An 8,658-nucleotide genomic window follows, 5' to 3' on the forward strand; every position below is an offset into this window, starting at 1 on the left:
CCCTCCCTGTGTCCACGTGTTCTCATTGTTCAACTCCCATTTATAAGTGAGAACATGTGGTGTTTGGTTTTCTGTTTCTGTTAGTTTGCTGAGAATGATGATTTCCAGCTTCATCCATGTCCCTGCAAAGAACATGAACTGATTCTTCTTTATGGCTGCATAGTATTCCACAGTGTATATGTGTCACATTTTCTTTATCTAGCCTATTATTGATGGGCATTTGGGTTGGTTCCAAGTCTTTGCTATTGTAAATAGTGCTGCAATAAACACACGTGTGCATGTGTCACTAGTAGGATGATTTATAAGCCTTTAGGTATATACCCAGTCATGGGATTGCTAGGTCACATGGTATTTCTGGTTCTCGATCCTTGAGGAATTGCCACACTGTCTTCCACAATGGTTGAACTAGTACACACTCCCACCAACAGTGTAAAAGCATTTCTATTTCTCCACATCAGAAGAGGGCTATTCTATTCCATTCTTGTAGAAAGAGACAGCAGAATGTGGGTGTAGTTCCGAAAATAAAAAGGAGGGGAAGGAGAAATAGAAGAGGGGGCTTTGTGTCCACTGACTAAGTCGTATTGCAATCATTTCTAGGGTTGTGATATGGTCTGGGATGTGCTAGTACTCAAAGATTGCTGAGAAAGCATTCGACAAGTGTCCTAGTGCCCTGGTCAGTGGATCCATCCCCACACTGAAGCCCAGGAAGACTCACCAGGAATTCTTTCCCATTCTGTCAATAGGATTCTTGCTGTCCCTATACTATGGGATCTTTGTCTACTACCTTCTAGTCACAGTAGGGTAAGTTCCTACATTTCAGAATACCACCAGGTAGTGTTCTAGTTGCACTGGAGCATGCAGTCAGGCAGGGCCAACCTTATGGGTGTGCAGTTGCACAGGATTCCCATTCAGAAGGGTCCCATGCTTGGTTTCACACTCGGCTGTTGGCCATCTTTGAATCCTTCATGACTTCATCATTGAACTTGTGTTTTGTATGGAAGTCCAGTGGAGCATGCATCTGAGCAGAGGCAATATTGCAATATACATGTGTACTGTTTCTTGATGCCTCATTTGCATATAGCACTCACCATGTTCATGAGCACAGAAATCCCACAGATCCATGATGCAAGGAGTTCTTCAAGACCCAAAAGGGAGTACCCGGTAACCCATTACATCTATGTCTGAATAAGTGAGAGTGCTGCAATCCTTGAGAGGTCACATTTTCTTTTTTTTGAGACAGACTCTCCCTCTGTCGTCCAGGTTGGAGTGCAGTGGCGCAATCTCAGCTCACTGCAATCTCTGACTCCCGGGTTCAAGTGATTCTCCTGCCTCAGCCATGGAGTAGCTGGGACTACAGCTCCCGCCACCACACCCAGCTTATTTTCGTATTTTTGGTAGAGACCGGGTTTTGCCATTTTGGCCAGGTTGGTCTCCTGACCTCAGGTGATTCACTGACCTTGGCCCCCCAAAGTGCTGGGATTACAAGTGTGAGCCATTGTGCCCGGCCACACTTTCTATTTGAACCAGAACTTGCGTCTAACACAGAATGAAGGAAATAATGTTCTAAGAAACACGAATGACTGAGGGACGCTATTATTAAATTCTAACCTACTCACATGACTTTCCTATATTAGCCAACCACTGATGCTAAAAATGATGACATCAAAGGAAAGAAAAAGATAGAGCAACCCATAATTCTTTTTCCTTTTAGTTCTTTCTTACTTATCAGTAGGCTGAAGATAGAAAGTGTTGGTAGAATGCGTGTGTATCGAACAAGATGCAAAATAAAAAGAGTTGAGGTAGTTTTGTGTATGTGCATGTAACATTTCCCGTGTTCTGGTAAGAACAAAATACATATGCATGTACAAACTACAAAATACAAATTGTATCATTTCAGTGATTCTGCATACGAGTTAAATGTTCTTATATTTGCATTTAAAAGTGGCATTGCACAATATAAAATTGAACAGTAAAATGTATGCCAACAATTTGAAATGTAAATTTTGTTTCTGAGAATGACATTAGATAAAATTTAAAAAAAAAAAAACACAGACTCTAAGTTAGGAGAGAGAGAGATCATGGAAGAAGGGGGAAAAAACTACATTGTAGTATATTTAATGCATTTGCATTTTGAACTGGGCCCCACAAATTATGGACAAGCAGCCCTGGATTTTCATTTTGTACTCAGACCTGCAAAGTATGTCAGTATCCTTGAGCCCAAAGTCCCTCCAAAGCACCCAAGTGGGTTGGGATGCATGTGAGTACTGGCATTTGGGGGACAGACTGGCATGCCAGGGTACTCTGAGCTGGGATCAAAGGGAAATAGACACAGACCTCAGTCAACAGGGCGAGCCTTCCCATCCAACAGAAAGGATTTGAACAAGAGAGTGAACTGGATAGGGTAGAGATTCAGTGATCTTTCCCCAGTGCCAAACATGACCATGCTGAGATGTTTGTGCTCTGAAAGACTTGTGAATGATCTATCTAGGCTGTAAGGTTAAGGCTTTGATGGTCAAGCTGCTATGCCTTTGCAACTCAGAACTGAATGTAAGCATGTGAGGCCTAGGAAAATCAGAGCATTTGAAAGCTGGGAGGAATCTCTCTAGGGACTGATTCCCTAGCTCAGCTCTTTAATTTTATATGTGAGGAAACTAAGGCTCTGAGTTTAATGTAAGAGAAAACCTAAGCTCCAACCTAATCCTAGCTTTCTTTCCAAGGAGCTGTGAATCTTAGATAAGCCACCTACCTTTTGCAAGCCTCTGTCACCTAAAATTTAAATTAAAGGGTTTAAAATATAAATAAAATATAAATCCTCTAAGGAGACTGGTTTATTTTCAAAGGCCTACTGTTTAAACAGTTCACACTGACCCCAGGAATTTATATTCATTAGTCATACTCTATGCCATTGAAATTAGACATCGATGTCAATGCTGCTGCTTTCATAAAATCTTCTTTAAGATAAAAGGCATCATTGACAGGATTGTTGCTGTAAATTCTGAGACTGTGCTCTATTTCAGGGAGAAGCCAGGAATAATCCAAGTTCACTTAATGGGATTTTGTCTATAATTTGGACAGTTCCAAATAATGAAAAACTAACCGTGAACATAGCCTTGTAAATATAAATATATAAGATTAGATCAATGTTTCATGCAGATAGCATTTATATTTATTTCTATGCTTCCTTACCTCTTGGGAGAATAGGAAATTATTAACCCTAATTTCCACAGGAAATAAGATGATTATGGTGATTTTGGTCAAATAGAGGACGGTCAGAGATCCTGTTGGTCTATACGGGAAATGAAGTAATGATCTTTCTAGACCAATTCAGCTGATATGCTATGGTGAGGGTGAAGGGACAGATCTGGAATAACTAATTTGTGTTACTGGCTAATTAATAAATATCGCCTATTTTTTTTTTAGGTGGAGTCTTTTTCTGTCGCCCAGGCTGGAGTGCAGTGGCATGATCTTGGCTCACTGCAACCTCCACCTCCTGGGTTCAAGTGATTCTCCTGCCTCAGCCTCTCGAGTAGCTGGGACTACAGGTGTGCCCCACCATGCCCAGTTAATTTTTGTATTTTTAGTAGAGACGGGGTTGCACCATGTTGGCCAGGCTGGTCTTGATCCCTTAATCTTGTGATCCGCCCGCCTCAGCCTCCCAAAGTGCTGAGATTACAGGTGTGAGACACTATGCCTAGTCATATCATTTTTATGGAAAAAAAAAAAAAAAAACAGAGTAGGAAATAGGCTGGAGGTCTGAAGGAGCTTTGTCAGAGAGTTGGTACTGCCAAAGCTCCCAACTTTGTTCCAAGAAGAGAGGTATATCAGTCCGTTTTCATGCTGCTGATAAAGACATACTCAAAAACTGGGTAATTTAGAAAGAAAAAGAGGTTTAATGAACTCACAGTTCCACATGGCTAGGGAGGCCTCACAATCTTGGTGGAAGGTGAAAGGCATATCTTATGTGGCAGCAGGCAAAGAGAAAATGAGAATCAAGTGAAAGGGGTTTCCCCTTATAAAACCATCAGATCTCGTGAGACTTATCCACTACCATGAGAACAGTATGGGGGAAACTGTTCCCATGATTCAGTTATCTCCCATTAGGCCCCTGCCCACAACGCGTGGGAATTATGGATGAACCTGGAAACCATCATTCTCAGCAAACTGACACAAGAACAGAAAATCGAACACTGAATGTTCTCACTCATAGGTGGGGGTTGAACAATGAGAACACATGGACACAGGGAGAGGAGCATCACACACTGGGGTCTGTTGAGGGGACTAGGGGAGGGACAGTGGTGGGTGGGGAGTTGGGGAGGGATAACATGGGGAGAAATGCCAGATGTAGGTGATGGGGAGGAAGGCAGCAAACCACATTGCCATGTGTGTATCTATGCAACAATGCTGCATGTTCTTCACATGTACCCCAGAGCCTAAAATGCAATAAAATACATATATATTTTAAAAAAAGAAAATATAAAATAAATATAAATCGATACTTTCTTTAAAAAAAAGTAATAAGAAAGTTCTGAGGGATTAACAAGAGGAAAACAACAAAGGAAGTGAAGAAATAAATGTACTTTTATTTGCTTTTCAAAAATTCACAAATAATTTCAGAGACTGAAATTATTTCAAGTACTGTTCCCCAGCCAAGCATAGAGCACTATCACAATCACTGAGTGTCTCACTCTATAAAGATTATAATTACTATCAAGCTGGTATTAAACCAATCAAATGAGCCTGACCCAACAGTCATACATTGCTTTTCAATGTCAAGTTCTTAAAGAAAAAGAAAAATAAAGCCCCTTAATTTATGGTAATCTAATATGTGCATAGTGCTTCAAATATTCTATTAAACGAATGTAGTCAAAACTCTAAAATTTTAAGCATTCTCAGACATAAGTTGCGTCAGCTAGCCTAGGGCAGTGGCTGAAAGGTGGAGGAGAGCTGGAAAGAAAAGGAAGAGAATGCTTTATAATAGTAGGCCATTATTTCCTTTGTCATATTTTGGTTTCTTTAAAATTGTTCACTTGCATTTAAGTCCCCAAGAACCACGAAAATTATGTTGAACAATAGCAGGGATTTGTGAAAAGATTCCTTAGATAACATTTGAAAAACACAAGCAGCCCTTGAACCTTTTTGCATCCAGTAACATCTGACAGGCTTTGTGAGCTGCAGCCACCTGCAAGAGTTCTAAAATAGATGCTTTCACACAACAGAGAATTCTCAGAATTGATGTGTTAATATCATTCTCTTAATTACTTGACATCTGACCTAAGTAGTGGTAACAAGATGATTTCGGCCAAAGTGAAAGGGGGAGTTGAGGCTGTCATTCACATATTTTTGGCCACAAAATAAAGAAATAAAAAGGACAGCTACTGAGAAAAAACTTCATGCTATGAAAAAACATTTTATGGTATCAGACAAATTGTCTACCCAGCTGAAGTTCACTAAATAATTACTGAATCTACCACTTCATTTTTTCTGTGTATATCAGCTTACCTTTTCAACGTGAAGAGTTTACTCACCATTTGGGGGTGGTGAGAAGAGAGCAGTTGGGGTACAGGGCATGGAATCCGCAATGGAAAATGTATATTACAGTGATTTTGTTTATGGAGATTTCTCAAAGCGTGGAATAAAATATATAGAAATAAATACTGGTTTAAAAAATACTTAGAAGCCCCAGGGGGAAGAAAAACTCCAAATAATGGAAAATTCATTACAAGATAAAAATTATAGGTCTGAAATTCAAGTTAAATCAATAACTTCTACTAATCAAAGCAAGCCTCCCTGCGTGGGTCACATCCCAGCTGCTTATTTCCCAGCCCAAGACAAGGTTTTATTTCCTATTTGTCTTCCTCTTTTTTCAGACCGTCAACACTGCAAAGCCAATACAGCTGCGGGTAAAGCAGCTGTGTGATATTCCGCCTCCCACGTCGCCAACCAAATTGCCTGCTCAGTTTTCCTTTATTACTGGTACTGGAGGGATAGCATGGCAGGCTGGGGACTGGCTGATGTCAGTTACCTCTGTGTCTATCAGGGATTGCTCTCTTTAGGAACTCTCTACTCATCTTTCCCTCTCCTATGCTATTTTAGCCTTTTATTTTTAGTAATAGAAAGATCATGCTCACGAGACAGTTCTGACTCTCTGACTTCTGACTATTTCCTTAATATTTGGCCTTAAGCACAGCCATGTGCTTAAAAACTCCCTTTTTGATGGCTGTATAGTACTCTACATGGAAGAATCACAGTTCATTTAACCAATTTCTTATTCACACAAAAACAATCACATGGTGAATATCTACACATAAATCTCTGTTCACTTTCTATTATTTTCATCAGGATGCCTACAAGTGCATTGCTGGATAAAAGCCTGTGCACTTTTAAGAGGTTTTTGATGCCTAGTGCCAAATTGCTTTCCTTTCTGGATCTATGCTGTATGAGAATCTAAGCCGTTATTAGTACCTCCCACAAGGGAGAGAAATGCATTTCTTTTTCTCCTTGGTATAGTTCAGGGGCCGTGTCACATCTCGGAGTTGTTTCCTAACTGAGTCTAACGTAACCATCACCTGAGGTGCTGGCTGCCAATCAGATTCCTGGTGCCTTCCCCTAGAGATTCTGATGCAGTGGCTGTAGATGGGGTCTCAGAACTTGCTAAGTGAGTAGGGTCCCCAGGGATGCTTATGGCAGAGAAATAGAAGGTAGAAATATTCCCCTGGAGGGCTGGGCTGAGTGGTGTGGGGAGAGAAATAACCAGTCATGTAAGGTGCTCAGGCTTGTGCCTCCGAGGTACAAGCTTCAAATGAATTTTTAGGGTAGTGTCTGTTTCAGGGATCTATAAAGCTGGACCCCGACGACACCTAGGGAGGAAGAAGAGGCGCAGTGAGGTGAGAGATGATATTGAAAGTAGGCATTCAAGAAGGGCAAGGTCAACGTGAATGTAATAGTTAGAAAAGGCTTCTTGGAGGAGTTAGCTGAGCTTTCTGATCATGGCAGCTTCCCTAAGGATTATTCTCCAGTTGTTGAGCGTTCACACATTCGACATTTCTCCAATTACACCACAAATTCCTATTTTGGGCAAAGCTGTTGTGTGTGTGTTTGCACACACATATATACACAGAGAAAAATATGTAGGCTTTGCCTTGAATTTTATATGTATAAATTGTATGATGTCATGTGATAAGAAATCTGTGAGTGCATTCCTTCCTCTACAGCATTAAAGTATTGCAGGTGAGTTTAAATTATCTTTCACCATCATCACAGAGCATATACCTTGCACTCCCTGAAGCAATCGACACTGTCAGCTTGGCGTGTATACTTTCATAGCTTTTTCTGTGTACTTATATCCATGTGTATGCTTGTATATGCAAATGTGTGGAATAGTGGTAAATGTGAGCATATTTTAAATAAATAATACCAAACTGTATGCATGACTTTGCAACTTGCTGGGAAGACATACACATTTGGACCCATTCTAAATTTTTTTTTAAATGCAGATACATCTAAAAGTCACCTGTCCATCATACCAATCCCCTCTGAGGTTAAGTCCTGTCATCATTTTGGAGGGCATCCCAGGCAGTGGCTCCATTTTACACCTCGTCCGTCTCTCCATTAATTCTTTGACATCTAACTGCAGTCATAGAATCTTAGAACCAAAAGTGTTTTTGTAGATCAGCTGCTCTAGCCCCTTTATTGTACAGATGCAGAAATAGATCAAATGCCTGGTCTCGGGTCACACTTATTACGTTGGCCTTGGTTTTTGTGACCCTTAGCTAGGTGTGTTCCTCCCTTTAGCAATCTGTGTTACTCCTAGCAACTTCCACTCAAATGGTTTAAATTGAAAGCATCCTTAGTAACAACTTCATTCACAAAGAGTCTGTGAAATTCTCGCTTTTACCAAGATGTAGGCTTTGGGGAGGAAAGAATTAGACAGCTAATGTCAAGCGTGAGCTGTGTCGGGAGCCGTACTTCCTGTTACTTTAAGCAACTGAGAGCACCAGGAAGAGTGTGGTCCTTTGGTTTGACCTCCTGATACTGCAGGTGAGAGGAGACCTTGGCTCCAACTCTCTGAATCCCTCAGTGGGGTAAGATTTTCATTTTGAGGCCAACCGTTTGAAGACCAGCTCCCACCTTTTGGCTTTCTAACGATGTCAGAGGCAGAAAGAGCACAGCTTGACTCTTGAATTTCAGGTTCAGTCCATTTCAGGGATAAGCAGAAAGAAAAAAAAGAAAGAAAGAAAGAAAAGGAAAAAAAACCCTTTGCCTTACAAAGTAAGAATCTTTGAAATGAAAGTTGTGCGGAGTGTAAATATGGAGCCTCACAATACCGTCTCTGGAGCTGTGTTTCAGAACACAAGGGCACTTCCTCTCTGTAACAGAAAGCTAAGAGATGTCATGTTCCTTAATTAAAACGTATCTCAAGAGTCAGTGGGAGGCACCTGCACAGCCCCTACCTGAAGATGCCGATTTACAGAAAAACTTCCAGCCGTGGGATTCATACAAGGGACACGCTGGCAATTGTGAGATTCTTTTAAAATCAGCTTCTGTCTGTCATACCTATGTAGTTACAAAATCAAAGGGGATAATAAAGTTCAATTGTATATTCACAGTTTGATATTTCTATTGACAGGTCTCACACAAAAAACGCCATTTCAGGAAACT

Source organism: Cebus imitator, unplaced genomic scaffold (assembly GCF_001604975.1).
Source record: "Cebus imitator isolate Cc_AM_T3 unplaced genomic scaffold, Cebus_imitator-1.0 Scaffold110, whole genome shotgun sequence".
Classification (NCBI taxonomy): domain Eukaryota; kingdom Metazoa; phylum Chordata; class Mammalia; order Primates; family Cebidae; genus Cebus; species Cebus imitator.